This window comes from Phyllobates terribilis, unplaced genomic scaffold, assembly GCF_046119375.1.
Source record: "Phyllobates terribilis strain yellow unplaced genomic scaffold, ASM4611937v1 Scaffold_1__5_contigs__length_1240528914, whole genome shotgun sequence".
Lineage (NCBI taxonomy): Eukaryota > Metazoa > Chordata > Amphibia > Anura > Dendrobatidae > Phyllobates > Phyllobates terribilis.
In genome coordinates this window covers 443,197,771-443,216,759 of record NW_027362761.1, presented here as the reverse complement: position 1 = coordinate 443,216,759, position 18,989 = coordinate 443,197,771, and the positions used below count along the sequence as shown (strand labels likewise).

The following is an 18,989-nucleotide window of genomic DNA, read 5'->3' as shown; positions in this document are numbered from 1 at the left end:
CATATATAAAACAGACAAATATATATACACAGTCATACACACTGACATTCACATACATGCACTCACACAGACCCATTACAAGTATTTTTAATATGGGGATTGGGGAAGCCCCACTCACCTGTCCCCGGTCCAGTGTCCTGTCCAGCAGCTCCTCAGGTATGGGGCAGTGCAGGGCCCCCGGCGTGTCACAGACTTCATGGCCCTGGACCATCAGAGGGGCCCACTTGCGGTCGGGTCCGGGCCGCTCCCCCCCCCCCATCTGTGCAGGACCTCCGCTCCGACGGTGTTTGATGGCACTCCCCCCAGAAATGGCTGCGCGCTGTGCGACTGTGTCTGCTAGTAATGACGCGGCAGGGGCGACACACAAGCAAAATTAAAGGTGCAGTGCCGTCGACCCTGCCGCGTCATTACTAGCAGACACAGCCACACAGCGCGCGGCCATGTCTGGGGGAAGTGCCGGCAATCAAGCAGCGCCTGTGTCACTGAACAGGTGCCGAAGATGCGGCCATGGCCCCGACAGTGAGTGGGCGGGTTGGTGTGTGGGCCCGGCCCCGACAGTGAGTGGGCGGGTGGGTGTGTGGGCCCGGCCCCGACAGTGAGTGGGCGGGTGGGTGTGTGGGCCCGGCCCCGACAGTGAGTGAGTGGGCGGGCAGGCGGGTGTTTGGGCCGGGCCCCGACAGTGAGTGGGCGGGCGGGTGTGTGGGTCCGGCCCCGACAGTGAGTGGGCGGGCGGGTGTGTGGGCCCGGCCCCGACAGTGAGTGGGCAGGTGGGTGTGTGGGCCCGGCCCCGACAGTGAGTGAGTGGGCGGGCAGGCGGGTGTTTGGGTCAGGCCCCGACAGTGAGTGGGCGGCTGGGCCCCGACAGTGAGTGGGCGGCTGGGCCCCGACAGTGAGTGGGCGGCTGGGCCCCGACAGTGAGTGGGCGGCTGGGCCCCGACAGTGAGTGGGCGGCTGGGCCCCGACAGTGAGTGGGCGGCTGGGCCCCTCTGATTTTCCAGGGCCCCGGCACTTGCCCGGGTACGCCGGGTGCTGACGCCGGCCCTGCTCTCCCCATATTTGCGTGGTTTCCTCCCACACTCCGAAGATATACTAATAGAGAATCTATATTTTGAGCCCCAATGGGGACAGAGATAATCATGTCTGTAAAGCGCTATGGAATATGATGGCGCTATATAAGCAAGAAAAAGAAGAAGAAAACTTGCTGGAACAAGACAATACATTTGTCCAGGGCTTACAGGAACATAATGGGGACACGTACAGAAATAGAACTTACATATCCTGAAAGGGCTGCACAAGCTCTATTTCAGGATACTATTATTAGGGTACACAGAAATCACCTGACAGATTCCCTTTAAAGAAGCACCCCCCCCCCATCAAAATTTGTAACCTCTTAATATATTGCAGTCATCATATTATACAGCACTGTGTACCGTATTTTTCGGACTATAAGACGCACTTTTTTCCTCCAAAATTTTGGAGGAAAGTGGGAGGTGCGTCTTATAGTCCGATATACATAAATGCTGGGGGTGGTGGAGGACGTGAGGGAAGCGACAGTGGCGGAGTAGCGGGGCACAGGAGGCAGCAGCCGCCTGCTGCAGTCTACACTGTGCCCGCTACTAAAGAAAATTTTCCTTAATAACTGGCACACTGTGCCCGCAGCGCGGCTCCTAGTATGTATGGCACCCTTCATCCCTCATCCTGGGATGTATGGCCCCCCTCCATCCTGGTATGCTTGGCACCCGCTGATCCCCGTCACGCTGCACAGAAAAAAAATAAACTTTCATTTTCACCTCCTCTCTCCTCCAGCTCTGTGTTCAGCTCGGTGCCGGAATAGTCACTGCTCCACACACCGGGACAGTGTACATGGGGAGCAATGACCATTGGCCATACATAACAGGATGAAGGGTGCCATACATACCAGGAAGAGGGATGAGGGGGCCATGCATACCAGGATGGGGGATTGGGGTGCTATGCATATCAGGATGGGGATGAGGGCCACGTATAACAGGAAGGAGGGGGCCATATATACCAGGATGGGGGATATTAACAGAATTGGGGGATATTCCTCCTCTAAAACCTAGGTGCGTCTTATGGTCCGAAAAATACAGTACTTACAATTGGTCATTTTGCCTTTCTACCCAGCTAATTCTTCTCTTTTCTCTGCTCTATGTAGAAACAGGTTTCTTGTCTTTGCATTTATCATTCAACTCCTGACCCAGCTGCTCCCTCCTCCCTCCTGCCAGAGACATTTGCAGTGACTCGTGACTCATGCAGGAAAAATTGACTTCCTGTTTCTATGTAGAGCTTAGAAGGATTCAGCTAGTCAGTTTTTAACTATGTGATGTCACAGACCTAATGAAAAACAGAAGAATTAACTGGGTAGAAAGGCAAAATGAGAAATTGTAAGTATACAGTACTATATAACATAAGGATTGCAACTTACTAAGAGGATAAACACGTTTATGGGAGGAGTGCTTCTTTAATTAGATATTTCTGAGTTAATATAGTCCTATTTAGGATTTTCATCTCTACGACAGAATAGAAAGGGTTACATGAGCTTTCTTACTCTGGAGGACCTGTCCTGTCGGCGTTACACAGACAACCCAATGCATTTAATTGGCAGTGTGTAATGCTTCATTTCCCCTGAAGTGGTTCTGCCGAATAACTGAACACTTCCTGTAATATGTGAGAAAACAGGACAACAGGGGGACACATTATGATCTGCCAATTGTCAAGAGACTCTTCTAATAAGTACGGACTGTCCAAATTGGAGAAACCGTCTAAAAAAGTATTTCAGTCTTAGGCTGTGTGCCCACTATGCGTTTTTTAAACATTTCTGCAGCGGCAATTCCGCTGCAGAAAGGCTTAAAAAACGCTTGGTAGAAGGTCTGCAATGTTCCCCAATGATAATCCGCATGTGCTGTGCACATGCTGCGGAAATTTCCGCTGTGAATTATCATTGAGGAAAAATCCGCAGCACTACCAATTATTTTGCGCAATCCCGGTGTATTGACTTGCATTGAATCACTTAATACCTGCATCACTACATGTACACATGCGGATATTCAATGCTTCAATGTGCGGATGGTACCTGGGTCTGGAGAAGAGGAGACTCTCCTCCAGACCTGGGTACCATAGTACCTGTAAAAAAAAAAAAGAATTAAAATAAAAACAATATACATTATACTTACCTTCCGATGGCCCCCGGTCTCCATAGCGATGCATCCTGGCTCCCCGGCAGCTCGCGATGGTCTAAAAGGACCTTCCATGACGTCATTTAGTCATGTGACGGGTCACGCGACCGCTGACGTCGGAGGTCACGTGACCTGTCACATGACTAAATGACATCATGGAAGGTCCTTTTTCACAACCGCGAGACACCGGGAAGACCGGACGCATCGGATAAGGAGACCGGGGGCCATCGGAAGGCGAGTATATGTTTTGGGATTTTTTTTACCATTTTTATTATTTTTTTTAACTAACTTGGTCACACACTATAAAATCCATGCGGGTTGCATGGATTTATATAGTGTGACCAAGTTGTCAAGCACTTTCCAAGTGATGCTAAAATCGCTTGGAAAGCGCTTGACAACCCGTATGTGAAATCGCATGATCAAAACGCTTCACTTATGCTTGTCCCTGGCAGGAAAAACGCATGTAAAATACGTATGCGTTTTTTCTGCCATTGAGATGCAGAAACGCTCAGGAAAAATCTGGAGCATTTCTGCATCGTGGGCACTTAGCCTTAAACATTAATGGCATACATATAGGATATGTTACCTAAATGTCTGATATTTGCCAAGATCCTCGCTGATTAGAGAATTTCTATAGGAACAATAGAATTAGCTATAAATGACTGTACATGAAATACATTAAGAGCTGAATCCATATATATAATTTTTTTTTTTTTTTTTTTTAAAGCTGCATGTTGCCCTCATTCTTGTTGATATTACCCATATTTTTTTTAAAAAAATAATAATCGAGAATTCTACAGGCAGCACGTGGTTTTTGTACCAGAGTATAAAGAAATGGCTAAGACCATTTTAAAATGGTGTAAAAAAAAATTGTAAAACAAAAAAGGAATGTAGACAACCAATAACAAAGTGTGAAAGTTAAAAAAAAAAAGTACTCTGTAAACCATTTGTTTGCTGAAATATGGAGGCAAATTCTAAGCTAACATAATTAATGGGAATATGTTAAATACTTCTATCTCTTCCTGTAAAACATGTACAGTACAGACCAAAAGTTTGGACACACCTTCTCATTTAAAGATTTTTCTGTATTTTCATGACCATGAAAATTGTACATTCACGCTGAAGGCATCAAAACTATGAATTAACACATGTGGAATTTCATTCTCTTGATGAGCTTCAAGAGGTAGTCACCGGAAATGGTTTTCACTTCACAGGTGTGCCCTGTCCGTTTTAATAAGTGGGATCTCTTGCCTTATAAATGGGGTTCGGACCATCAGTTGTGTTGTGCAGAAGTCTGGTGGATACACAGCTGATAATCCTACTGAATAGACTGTTAGAATTTGTATTATGGCAAGGAAAAAGCAGCTAGATAAAGAAAAACGAGTGGCCATCATTACTTTAAGAAATGAAGGTCAGTCAGTGCGAAAAATTGGGAAAACTTTGAAAGTGTCCCCAAGTGCAGTTGCAAAAACCATCAACGCTACAAAGAAACTGGCTCACATGAGGACCGCCCCAGGAAAGGAAGACCAAGAGTCACCTCTGCTTCTGAGGATAAGTTTATCCGAGTCACCAGCCTCAGAAATCGCAGGTTAACAGCAGCTCAGATTAGAGACCAGGTCAATGCCACACAGAGTTCTAGCAGCAGACACATCTCTACAACAACTATTAAGAGGAGACTTTGTGCAGCAGGCCTTCTTGGTAAAATAGCTGCTAGGAAACCACTGCTAAGGACAGGCAACAAGCAGAAGAGACTTGTTTGGGCTAAAGAACACAAGGAATGGACATTAGACCAGTGGAAATCTGTGCTTTGGTCTGATGAGTCCAAATTTGAAATCTTTGGTTCCAACCACCGTGTCTTTGTGCGACGCAGAAAAGGTGAACGGATGGACTCTACATGCCTGGTTCCCACCGTGAAGCATGGAGGAGGAGGTGTGATGGTGTGGGGGTGCTTTGCTGGTGACACTGGGGGATTTATTCAAAATTGAAGGCATACTGAACCAGCATGGCTACCACAGCATCTTGCAGTGGCATGCTATTCCATCCGGTTTGCGTTTAGTTGGACCATCATTTATTTTTCAACAGGACAATGACCCTAAACACCTCCAGGCAGTGTAAGGGCTATTTGACCAAGAGAGAGAGTGATGGGGTGCTACGCCAGATGACCTGGCCTCCACAGTCACCAGACCTGAATCCAATCGAGATGGTTTGGGATGAACTGGACCGCAGAGTGAAGGCAAAAAGGGCCAACAAGTGCTAAGTGACGCGCCCCCTGGGCCAGTGCTGTAGTGCGGCGCACGTGTGCGCGGGGGAATACCCGGAGCCGGATCCGATGGGGGTAGTAGTCTCCGAGTGGCGGGGACCCGGTCCGTGCCCAGGGTGTCAAACTAAATGGCAGTCTATGGCAGTAGATGTTGTTTAAGTGTCGACTACGCCACCCGTTGATTTGCGGTCGCAAGGCCGCCGCTGCAGAACAGTCCGCTGAGGCCGGTGGTATGTGTGCAGCAATGGTGGTATAACCCCCAACGGGAGAGGTATGGCCTCAGGGCAGCTGGTGCGGGTGAAGGGAGTGATAGAAAGGGCGTCCCGGTACCTTTAGTGCTGGTAGCGCGATGGAACACAGAGACTGATTGCAGTTTTCAATGCTTTATTCACAGATGTTATCAGTGTCAGTCCTGCAGGTGATGACGACCCGAGCCGTGCTGCGTCCACCAGGTACGGGGCTCGACCAACCCCCAGGCAGTTCCAGAGTGTGACCTTGAACTCCTTTCTCCGTTCCTTTCTCTGGCCGTCCCCACTAGGGACCCACCCATGTCCAGCTTCCTCGGGCCTTCTGGTGGCGAAACCTATCTCCGGTTTCCCTGACCCTATGTGGCGTGCCTTCGTGGTGAGTGTAGTGAGTGGTCGCGCCAAGACGTGGCCACGACCTCCGGTTCCTGGCTGAGGATAAGTGGCCTCCACCAGTTCGGGATCCGGTACCCTGATCTGCCAACCCTTCACCCGTTTTAGCTCACTCGTGGGATCTCAGGGTTCCCTCTTCCTTCATGTCTCTGGGCCTTTCTCCAGGTTCCATTCCTTCCTTGTTCCTTTCCTCTTGTCTTTCTCTCTCTTGCTCCCTTCAGGAGCAGCACCCAGACAGGGCTGCTGCTCCCTGTCACTACTCTTCTCCTCTTCTTCTGTCTGACTGAACTCTCTCCCTCCTAAGATGGTGCCCACCTTTTATACTCCCTCTGACACCCGAGCCCAGGTGACTAGCCACCAATGGGCTCCTTCCTATGCCCAGAGTCCCTCCCCTCTCTGCTCCTGCTCCACTGGGATATTCCTCCCCCCCTCCCACTCCAGCCAGGGACAGACGCTGTCATACCTGCACATTCACCTAGTGGGAGTACCATTGATCTGTCCCCCGGAAATGGGATGTATGTGGTGCATGCAGCTAACAGAGTTCCAGTCCACACTCCATCCTTACCCGGGAGTGGAATACCACACCTCTGGTTCGAGGTGCAATACCCCTGTAGCAGCCGAGCCCTCGGGGTGCTACACTAAGCATCTCTGGGAACTCCTTCAAGATTGTTGGAAGACCATTTTCAGTGACTACCTCTTGAAGCTCATCAAGAGAATGCCAAGAGTGTGCAAAGCAGTCATCAAAGCAAAAGGTGGCTACTTTGAAGAACTAGAATATAAGACATATTTTCAGTTGTTTCACACTTTTTTGTTAAGTATATAATTCCACATGTGTTAATTCATAGTTTTGATGCCTTCAGTGTGAATGTACAATTTTCATAGTCATGAAAATACAGAAAAATCTTTAAATCAGAAGGTGTGTCCAGATAAAAAGTAATATATATATATATATATATATATATATATATATATATATATATATATATATATATATATATATATATATATATATATATATATATATATATATATATATATATAGGTCTGTACTGTATATAAAAAAACATATTACTGGTATTCATTTTTTTGCAGTGGATTCTTCGTATAGGAGAGTGCAGTCTGCTATGGTCGCTTATACATTAATAGGAACATGGCACCTTGTTAAACATGAGTTCCCTGCAGATATAGGGTTAATCTGCAAGTAAATTGCACTACAATGCTGCCCGGCCGCCTTACTGAAAGTGAGGAGCAACTGGACCAGCTTTTTGTGGAGATCAAACCCCCCCTGTCCAATCCACAGCTCAAATGTTAATGTGACCATCGCTTTCTGGCTGGCAGTTTAAGGCCATGTGCCCATGGACGGAAAGGCAGTGCTAAATTTTTTTCTGCAGGTGTCCACACCAACATACTCCATAGCAATCTGATTTGATTCAGTTTCGGTATAACATTGTGTTTAATGCAGAAACACTGGGACTCTGCACGTAAAAATCCAATTGCTTTTTTACATGTATTTTTCCACTTCCAAAAGAAGTCTACAAGGAAAAATCAAATAAAAAAAAACGCACAGTTCAACAACATCTTTAAACGCTCAGTGGACAGGAGTTTTCATGAAATCATATCCACTTTGTTTGATCTGTTCAGTGCAGGAAAAAAAACAGAGGAAGTAACGCAGAGTTTACACTACACAAGACTGTGGCTTTAAAGTTTCCAGCTGAATTTCGGTAAAAGTTGCAGATCGAAAAAACAAGTGCAGCGTCATATTATTTAAGAGCCAATGAAATCTTTCTGTTCTGTGTGGTTTTTCCATAATTATAATGAATATTATGTAGCTAGTGATATTAGCTACATCTGTTTTGTACCACGGTAGCAGTCACCCGTCCTTGATGGAAACTACAAATGCGTGTCTGTTTCTGTGTTCCACGTTTATTTTCCTTCCTGTACTGACAATGAGACCTACAAATTTAAAGAGGTTGTCCACTACTTTAACATTGATGAACTACCCTTAGGATATCCTTAGGATACCGTAAAAAGAAATATGGAAAATCTAGCAACCGCAAAATTTATTATAACATCACATTTATTTGTAGATTAAAACATGAAAAAGTGAAAGTTAAAAAACATATTAGCTCAACGGTCTATGCGTTTTGAGCTAAACTAGCTCTTAATCAAGACCCTTAGGATAGGTCATCAATGTCTGATTAGTCGGGGTCCGAACCCCGGCAACCCTGCCAATCAGCTTGCTCTCAGTGCCGGCGGCGGCCAGAAGTGCAGTTACGGAACTGCTCTGTTTATTGAATAGTGGCTGCGGCCGGGTACTGCACATCCGCCCCCTATTGATTTGAAAAGGAGGAGGATGTGCAGCATCCGTCTGCGGCCACTATCAGTAGACAGAGCAGCTCCGTAACTGAGCACTTCAGGCCACTGCCGGCAACGAGAATAGCTGATCGGTGGGGGAGCTGGGTGTCACACCCCCACCAAACACTGATGACCTATCCTAAGAATATCCTAAGGATAGGTCATGAATGTTAAAATAGTGAACAACCTTTTTAAAGAGAATCTGTCACCCCCCTGGGAAATATCAGACCTCTACTATGGGCATACAGGTTATAGAAAAGTAAATCTATACTTACCTGTATGGCCCATAGCAGAGGTCTGATTGCAGAGAAATCTAGTTTTATAAAGTCTGTTTTCCAGAGGCTTGGCGTCCGGGGGACAGGAAGCAAACCCCTCCTATCTGCTTGCTATTCCCCTAAATCACCGCCTTTGTGCTAAATTACCATATTCCCCCCTCCCCTGCACGTCACAGGGCCCTGTGACGTGACGTGCCCTGCTCTTCCTCCCCTCCCGCGCATTCGCAAAGCGCCGCTTACATGGAGTGCGCTTTCTTTCCCTCCGGCCTCGTTTGGCTGCGTACTGCCAGCGGAGCAGAAGTCTCAGTGACTCACCATCGCTTGCGCAATACAAGGCTGCGGCGCAGTACGCAGCCAAACGAGGCCGGTGGCATGCTTTGCACATGCGTGGCAGGGGATGCAGTGAAGGGCCCCCCACAGGGCCTGTCACTGGGCCCTGTGACATGCAGGGGAGGGGGGAATATGGTAATTTAGCACAGAGGGGGTGGTTTAGGGGAATAGTAAGCAGATAGGAGGGGTTTGCTTCCTGTCCCCCGGACGCCAAGCCTCTGGAAAACAGACTTTATAAAACCAGATTTCTCAGCAATCAGACCTCTACTATAAGCCTTACAGGTAAGTATAAATGTACTTTTCTATCACCTGTATGGCCATAATAGAGGTCTGATACCGCCCAGGAGGTGACAGATTCCCTTTAAGGAGATGACCATGACAAAAAAAAAGTTTGTTGTGCCATGCAGGAGTGCTGTTATTTTCCCCACTTTCCGCTCCTGGATTTGGTACCATACATATCCATTGGCCTCTTTATGAGGCCACTGGAGAACAGTATACAGAAAAAGTCCAGGTGTATAATAATGGCTCAGCTTGTAGCACTATATTAGCCGCTGCACACTGAGATAAATAGTTTCCTTAGGCTAAATACTAAGATGACCCTACTCAACTTGCTTAACATCCTGTTAGGAAATATTAACTTGTTACTGTAAACCAGAAAACGATAAGGTTATGTATTGAATAAGATCACAGATGTTAAACCAACACAACATGCTCAGTCTGCAAGTATATGTACTAAGAATTACAAGTTGTCCATTATTGAATTTTTACCTGTATTTCCCCGCAGTCACTCTATTCTCAACCTCGGCATGTCCTTGAGCCTGAACGTTCAATTCTACTGTTAGAATGATTACTGCCGTATCCTCGGACCATCCTCTGTAGTGCATTTCCCAACAGTCTGAGAGCACAGAAGAATGCCCACCAGGCAAAGGCTCAACCATCCATACAGTATTTACAAGCGCTTAAGTGGAGATGAAAGAAATCAATTTGGGCTGAAAGCCAGAAACCCCCAAACACCAGAGACTAATGAAATCACTTCAGTTCCGGAACCAGGACTAGGTTGACAGCATAAAGCATGAAAACGGAGATTCTTTTCAGCAGTGCAATGCACTGCAAACATCACAAAGTGACAACAGCTCCAAGAAGAAGAGTTTTATATGAAGTTCAAAAGTGGCGTCGTCTCAGGGTCAATGTGTTCATACTGACCACAGTATGCCGTAGTCCCGATAAATATTCTAAAGGCGATTCTTTCTATTTTATTCTCCACCGCCTGTTGTCAAGCGTAATCAGTCTCTAGCAGAAAAATTGCCAAAATAGAGATTACAGGAAGTGGGAATGGGACTTTGTCTCTCGGCACGTGAGGCGACTCCACACACAGGGGACCTGACATAACATACCAGTGCATAATATGTCGGGACGGGGTTAAGCAAATAGGTCTTCAGAAAATTTTGCATAGTGACATGGAGAATTAAAAATATATTAAAAAGAATTGGAACTCCCACCCAGAAAGCTTGCAATTTTCAAACTGGCCACTGAAACAAATATTAGACTCTTCCTGTTCTAGACACATGACTTTTCAGTACTCTCATTATCATGACAGACAATATTGCAATAAATGTAACACGTCTATAGAAGATATACTGACCCCATAGCAAAGGTCCAATTTGGGAGCCCCAAGGCATACAGTTGCCAGTAGTATGTATACTAATCGGGGTCCTGTGATTCTGTCAGTCTGATGAGAGAACAACATGATTGTTCATTACAAGATCTAAAGGCAGCACGGTGGCTCAGTGGTTAGCACTGCAGCCTCTCAGTGCAGGGGTCCTGGGCTCAAATCCAACCAAGGACAACATCTGCAAGCAGTTTGTATGTTCTCCCTGTGTTTGCGTGGGTTTTCCCCCATACTCCAAAGACATACTGAGGCTATGTGCGCACAGTCCATATTTGAAGCAGAAATTTCATGTGCGTTTCCGCATCTCCTTGGCAGGAAAAACGCATGCAGATTGTCCATGCATTTTTGATGCGTTTTTGTACATCAATGAATGCTTTTTGGAGCTAAATAAAGTTATTGGGTGGGACATTGTTTAAACCTTGGATTACCATCAGAACTGGGGTGAGTATATTGGTTAATTTGAATGATTAAAGAATGTGTCTGTTGGATTTCAAATAAAGTGTTTACTCTGTGTCTGTGTTTATTTAACTCTATACTTTAATTAGGTTTGGTCCAGGTGTTATAGCATATTGGATGGGAGCTCTAGAAATCTCATGTCCACTATGCGTGCATCTGAGGCTGCGGATCACCCATGGACACTGACATGCGTCGCGTCTTTAACCCCTTTAAAGCCCATGACGTACTAATACGCGTCTGTGCTCTGGGACTTAAGAGCATGACCCGTATTAGTACGTCATCGCCATCGCAAGCGCACACAGGCTGTGCGGGCGCGATCGCCGCCGGGTGTCAGCTGATAGTACTGGGTGTCAGCTGTGACAATGCGCAAGGAGTGGTCCCGCACATTAACCCCCGCAATGCAGCGATCGAAGTCGATCACAGCATTGCGGTGGCTAAGGGGAGGTGATCGCAATACTCACCTCCTCTTCCGGCCTCCAGCGCTGTCTGCCGCGGCTTCTCGGGTGTTGCCATGATGACCCGATGTCGTCATGACAACATCCGGGTAACCAGACAGCAGGAAGATTTTTTGGTCATGCGCAGTGCATGACCAAACAATCTTCTCACTGTGCAGCGCTGACTGTCTGCATGACACAGGGATAATAAAAAATAAAAATAGAATGTACCCATCAATAAATATTATTATGAAAAAAACAAACAAACAATAAAAGTACACATATTTGGTATCGCCGTGTCCATAACTACCTGACCTATAAAAACTGTCCCACTAGTTAACCCCTTCAGTGAACACGGTAAAAAATAAAAAACGAAGAAAAAAACAATGCTTTATCATCATACCGCCAAACAAAAAATGGAATAACACGCGATCAAAAAGACGAATATAAATAAAAATGGTACCGCTGAAAACGTCATCTTGTCCCGCAAAAAAACAAGCTGCCATACAGAAAAATCAAAAAGTTATAGCTCTCAGAATAAAGCGATGCAAAAAAAATATTTTTTTCTATAAAATAGCTTTTATTGTGTAAAAGCGCCAAAACATACAAAAACGATATAAATGTGGTACCACTGTAAACGCACTGACCCGAAGAATAAAGCTACCTTATCAATTTTACCACACGCGGAGTAGAATAGAAAAAAAAAAAAAAACAATTCCTGAATTGTTGTTTTTTTGTTTATTCTGCCTCCCAAAAGCTGGAATAGAAAGCGATCAAAAAATGTCACGTGCCTGAAAATGACACCAATAAAAACGTCAACTCATCCCGCAAAAAACAAGCCATCACATGACTCTGTCGGCCAAAATATGGAAAAATTATAGCTCTCAAAATATGGCGATGCAAAAACTAGATTTTACAAAATATGTGTCTTTTAGTGTGTGACAGCTGTCAATCATAAAAACCCGATATCATTCTGGTATCTCTGTAGTCGCACCGACCCGAAGAATAAGGTCGTCTAATCACTTATACCGCACTAGGAACGGCGTAAAAAATAAATGCTAGGGCTGGGGTTGGGGTTAGGGGTTTGTGCTAATGTTAGGGTTGTTTTTTTTTTTCAAAAGTAAAAATAAAATAAAAAATTTAAAAAAAGATGACGATATGGCAACTAGTGTTGAACGCAAGTGCTCGCTACTTGAGTTTGCATCGGGTATTGCGGGTGCTCGAGTCTCCGCCCCATATTCTTCGTGGCCAAAAAAACTCGCGGGGTTTGCCTGCCATGCACGAGCGATTCCCGCATGTTTTTTTTTGGGTGTCTAATAACCGTGAAACATGCAAGCGGGGACTCGAGCATTTCACTTGAGCACCCGTGATACATGGTGCATACTTGAGTACACGATGCAAACTCAAGTAGCGAGCACTTGCGTTCAAGAGTAATGACAACTTATTCAATATGATGACCTAATGTCATCAAATTCTGTGTCGTACCTCTGGGTTCAAAATGTTCACTATACCCCTTGATAAAATCCTTGAGGGGTGTAGTTTCCAAAATGGGGTCACTTGTGGGGGGTTTCAACTATTTAGGCACATCAGGGGCTCTCCAAACGCGACATGGCGTCCGCTCTCGATTCCAGCCGATTTCACGTTCAAAAAGTCACACAGTGCTCCTTCCATTCTGAACTCTGCCGTGCACCCAAACACTGTACTTTCCCCACATATGGGGTATTGGCGTATTCATGAGAAATTGCACAAAAGTTTTTGGGGTCCATTTTCTCCTCTTACCCTTGTGAAAACAAAAAAATTGGGGCTAAAAAATTTTTGCGGAAAAAGTTTGATTTTTTTATTTTCACGGCTCCATGTTATAAACTTCTGTAAAGGACTTGGGGGTTCAAGGTGCTCACCACACATCTAGATAAGTTCCCTGAGGGGTCTGGTTTCCAAAATGGTGTCACTTGTGGGGGGTTTCCACTGTTTAGGCACATCAGGGGCACATCCGCTAATTATTCAAGCAAATTTTACAGTCAAAAAGGCAAATGGCGCTCCTTCCATTCCGAACCCTGCCGCGCGCCCAAACAGTGGTTTTCCCCCACATATGGGGTATCTCCTAACTCAGGAGAAATTGCACAACAAACTTCATAGTGCAATTTCTTCTGTTACACTTATGAAAATGCAAAAGTGGGGGATGAAAAACATTTTTGTGGGAAAAATGTGAAAATTTTATTTTTACGGCTCAATGTTATAAACTTCTGTGAAGCACCTGGGGGTTCAAGGTGCTCACCACACATCTAGATAAGTTCCCTGAGGGGTCTAGTTTCCAAAATGGTGTCACTTGTGGGGGGTTTCCACTGTTTAGGCACATCAGGGGCTCCCCAAATGCAACATGGCGTCCGCTAATTATTCAAGCAAATTTTACATTCAAAAAGTCAAATGGCGCTCCTTCCTTCCGAACCCTGCCGTGCGCCCAAACAGTGGTTCCCCCCCCCATATGGTGTATCTGCTTACTCAGGAGAAATTGCACAACAAATTTTGGGGCCCATTTTTTCCTGTTACCCCTGCGAAAATAAAAAAAATTGGGTCTAAAGTAACATTTTTGTGAAAAAAAGTTGAATGTTAATTTTTTTCTTCCACATTCCAAAAATTCCTGTGAAGCACGTGAAGGGTTAATAAAGTTCTTGAATGTGATTTTGAGCACCTTGAGGGGTGCAGTTTTTAGAATGGTGTCACTTTTGGGTATTTTCTGTCATAAAGACCCCTCAAAGTGACTTTAAATATGATGTGGTCCCTAAAAAAATGGTTTTGTAAATTTTGATGGAAAAATGAGAAATCGCTAGTCAACTTTTAACCCTTATAGCTCCCCAATAAAAAAAAAAATTTTGGTTTCAAAATTGTGCTGATGTAAAGTAGACATGTGGGAAATGTTATTTATTAACTATTTTGTGTGACATATCTCTCTGATTTAAGGGCATGAAAATTCAAATTTTGAAAATTGCAACATTTTCAAAATTTTCGCCAAATTTCCGTTTTTTTCACAAATAAACGCAAGTGATATCAAAGAAATTTTTCCACAATCATGAAGTACAATATGTCACGAAAAAACAATCTCAGAATCAGGGGGATCCGTTGAAGCGTTCCAGAGTAATTACCTCATAAAGTGACAGTGGTCAGAATTGTAAAAATTGGACTGGTCATTAAAGTGCAAACCACCTTGGGTTGTAAAGGGGGTTAAGGACCGCAGCATGTCAAATTCTCTTGCGGAGTAGCTAGTGTCCGCAACAGAAATTTGACCACTAGAAAGTATTGAATGCGGTAAATCCGCATGATTCAAGGAAGACATGTGGCTGCCGGACAAGTGAGTATGAGGTTTTTTTTTTTTTTTTTACTTTTTATTTATTTTTTTTTATTTTATTTTTTTACAGCGGGCACACAGGCTGGGCAGAACAGACTACTGCTCCTCCCAGCCACGCCGCTCTCGCTTTTATCAGCATAAGCGGCGGTCAGATGAGAAGAGTTGTAGTCCTCCTCTCCCGACCTGGGTACCACCCGCAGCGCGTTTCCGCCGCGAATTCACGCTCATTGGCTTTAATTGAAATACAGCACATATAGATATTATACCTGCGGGTTTGCTGCAATTCAATTCAAGTCAATGGGCGTGAATTTGCGGCGTAAACGCAGAAACAATGGTCATGTTGCAGTTTTTAACGCAATGCGAATCCGTATTACACATTGAACATCCGGATTACCATTGCTATACCTGGCAGACCTATTAACAAGTGTTTTCGCAGCATTACCGCGGCGGGAAAACTGCCACGAAAACGCATCAAAAACGCTTCGTCTGCACATAGCCTCATAGGGAATCTAGATTGTGAGCCCCAATGTGGACAGTGCTGATAATGTCTGTAAAGCGCTGTAGAAATAATGGTGCTATATAAGTGAGTAAAATAAATAAATAAATAAAGGCTTAAAACTGTTTTGATCAGAGTTAGTCCCAATTGTGGCAGTTACCAGTATCTGCTGTACAAAATAGCCAACACTCACCAGGTATAGTGTGGGCTCAAATCTGACTTCTGGCATACATATTTGGCAGATATCAGGGGAAGTGGGTGGATGCAGGGCTGACCCATTCACCCACTGCCCTTCAACTCATGGGGTCCATGTAGCTATTTAGACAGTAAAAAACACAAGATCCATTTACAATAGATAATAGTCACAGCTCTCCACCTTCCCTCACAATGAACTTTGCCAAGATTACAGCATACACAGTCTATACTTCTAAAAGGGTCAAACTAATAGGTTCTGAGTTAGTCTATTGCGATACGAAAAAATACACTCTCAAAACATTTAACATAAAAACTAGTGATGAGCGAGCGTGCTTTGTTAACCCTTTTGTGCTCGCCGAGTATTTGCGGCGTGCTCGAATGTTATGTTTGAGTCACTGAGTGTGCATGATTTGTGACTGTTTGACAGCTTTAATATATGTGAGGAATGCCTAACAAACAGGCATTCCTCACATATATTAAAGCTGTCAAATAGTCGCAAATCATGCACACGCAGTGACAAAAACATAACATTCGAGCACGCCGAAGATGCTCATAAAACACCCGAGCATGCTCGTAAATCTTGAGTAACGAGAATGCTTGCTCATCACTAATAAAAACCTGTTATAAACAATAGGATATTTCTGATGACACATTCTTTTTAATGAAAAGCAAGGCTATAAAATAGAATGAACAGTAAATAACAGCCAATCTAAATTTGTTTTTTTCTGCATTTTGATTTATTTAAAAGATAAAAAGGTAAGAATAAATCTGAAATAAAAACTAACCATTCCTAAGTATTGGTAGGGAAAATGTTACATGATATATACTTGAAAAACACCAAATGACCACATTCTCTAAGCAGTAGGACTTGTATGTTAGAACCATCGCATGATGCACCATGGACAGCATGGTGGCTCAGTGGTTAGCACTATTTTTTGCAGCACTAGGGTCCTTGGTTCAAATCTCACCTAGGACCCCATCTGCAAGGAGTTTGTATGTTCTCCCCATGTTTGCATGGGTTTCCACTGGGTTCTCCTGTTTTCTCCTAAGGTCCATACTGATAGGGAATTCAGATTGTGAGCCCCTAATGGAGGCCATGATGAAAATCTTAAAGAAATAATGAAAGCTTTCACTCATTCACCTCAACACTTCAGAACATTTACAGTGGTAATTTCTGACATTCTTATTTCCTTTGGTCTTTCTTATAAATATAGACAGATTAAAGACTGGTCTAAATATAGCCCGAGAAAAAAGATAATAGCCAATAGCATTCTGTGCAATTACAGTATATCCATTAGAGCTTAAGTGCAAAAGCAAAAGGCCTCTTTAGTGGCGTCACCATAGCTTCAGATAAATTTAGAGAGATGATTCGGTATTGCTTTGGGTTTGATGAATGAACCTAAATTCTATTTACACGTCTTTTCAGATTATCCTGGAACACTGCTTATAGGGTGGTCTCTGTACAATGATAGCATGTTTAGGCCATGCTTGGTCTGCACAGTAGCATGAGCAACATGAAGCCTGGCGTTGCCTTTTTAAAAAATGTCTCAATTAACACTTAAGAGAAATGTCCATTCCACTGGTTCCATGACCCAATAAATGTACAGTCGAGCTGTTAGTGTAGCTGGAATGAAGACTAGAGGAGTCTGGATATTATACTTATGCCACCCCACATTATAATTCCGAGAGTATGACAAGTGTGACATTATCTCATGAAGCCCTCTTCATGGCATTGCCCATTTGGTCTGTAGACCAATTTCCGGTTATCATTTCTTCCAGGCAAGAATTAAGTGAGAAGACAGATATATTCCACCCTCCATTACACATCATGATCTGCACCATGATAGCCTTTAAAAGTGATGGCTTGAGGCAAATGAATAACTGTAGCTGGAGGTATGGCTCATAGCAAAAAGTTGTGCAAATGACTTTTGATGGTCTGTGTAGGCACTGAAACGGTAGCCTTGGTATGTGACTCATGTCCAATTCCACTAGCAGCATGGAACGGTTTATTTGTGGAACCAGTGGTCTATTCATTTCTCCAAAGAGTCCCAGGAGCTACCATGACCTGCAACATCTCCAGACTTGGTGCAGTGAGGCACTAGCCACGCTAAGGGTGCACTGGGAAACTTCATTTACGCATTACAATAAAGTTGTTATTAGGGAAATAGAGGAAAAGATTTAAAAACAAAAAGAACGATTTTTATTGATGCTCCATCTCCTACAAGTCTATGTGGTTAGTTTGTAGTGTAAATCTGGAGTGACAAACTCCCTTAAATTAGCATTCTAAAGGGGACAGACTACCATTAACTGATAGCACATAAATCAGAAATAAAAATATAAGAATATACAGATAATAAGGTATAAAAGACAAATACAATATATTATAGCTTCATTTACATCAAACACACACATATTTGCATCTAGGAATAAAAGTAAACTGTACTGTTAGACTGAACCAATAATGAAAAGATTTCAGCTTGGCAGTCTATGGAAAAATCTAAACAATCAGTATAATAACCACATATATCACGGATGTTACTGATCCCTAGGGAAAGGATAGGCTGCATTCTAGAAATAATTGCTTAACACACAAAATAGCTGTTTAGTTTGCTTAGGCGAACAATAGACATGTAATGCTACCGAGAGTGATGTCAGTCTGGACACTGAAGCATTTTATTCTAGATTTTCAATTATTTAACAAAAGCAATATAATTAAAGCAATATTCCAGTGCACCCCACAGACTGCGCCACACACGCATTATTACTTTACTAGAGATAATCATATTTTGTCACCATTGTTACCACTTCAATTCCCTATTTCTCAGTCTCCTGTCAATTTCATACACTATCACTTTCTCATCGAGGGGAGGTTAATCCTGAGACTCCCGATTCATAAATGTGATGCCAGATATACAGTTCTAATGTAAAGCTAAGGCGGCGTTCACACTTGCATTGTTGGCCAATGACTACCTACAATGGGTGCAGAGGTTGCAGCAGCACCCGTGTCCTAGATTCTAGAAAGATCCATATGGTCGCTATGGCCTATATGCAAAGACCAATACTATTAAAGATTGTAATAGTTGAGAACCCTGTTGGACATTTTGCATTGGGCCCACAAGCATTTAGTTACTCCATCGTACTGCAACATGTCATCTGTTATACGTTCAGAAGTCACAAAGCAGATGTATAGGTGGAAAGCAGGGTTGCCGACTTTTTATTTTTCCTGGACAGCTTATAAAAAAATCACAGACTATTTTTTACGGACACCTTGAAAAACCAAAATAAATCATTATGATTATAAGTGATACATGTCTACAGCCCATAGTTCTGATATGAATACATGA

General features: G+C 43.8%; 1 protein-coding gene across 2 annotated transcripts in view; it reads right to left on the bottom strand.

Moving 5' to 3' along the window:
* ST8SIA4 (ST8 alpha-N-acetyl-neuraminide alpha-2,8-sialyltransferase 4) overlaps nucleotides 1-18,989 on the bottom strand; it is a 223,883-nt gene that overhangs the window by 106,066 nt on the left and 98,828 nt on the right. The window lies entirely within an intron of this gene.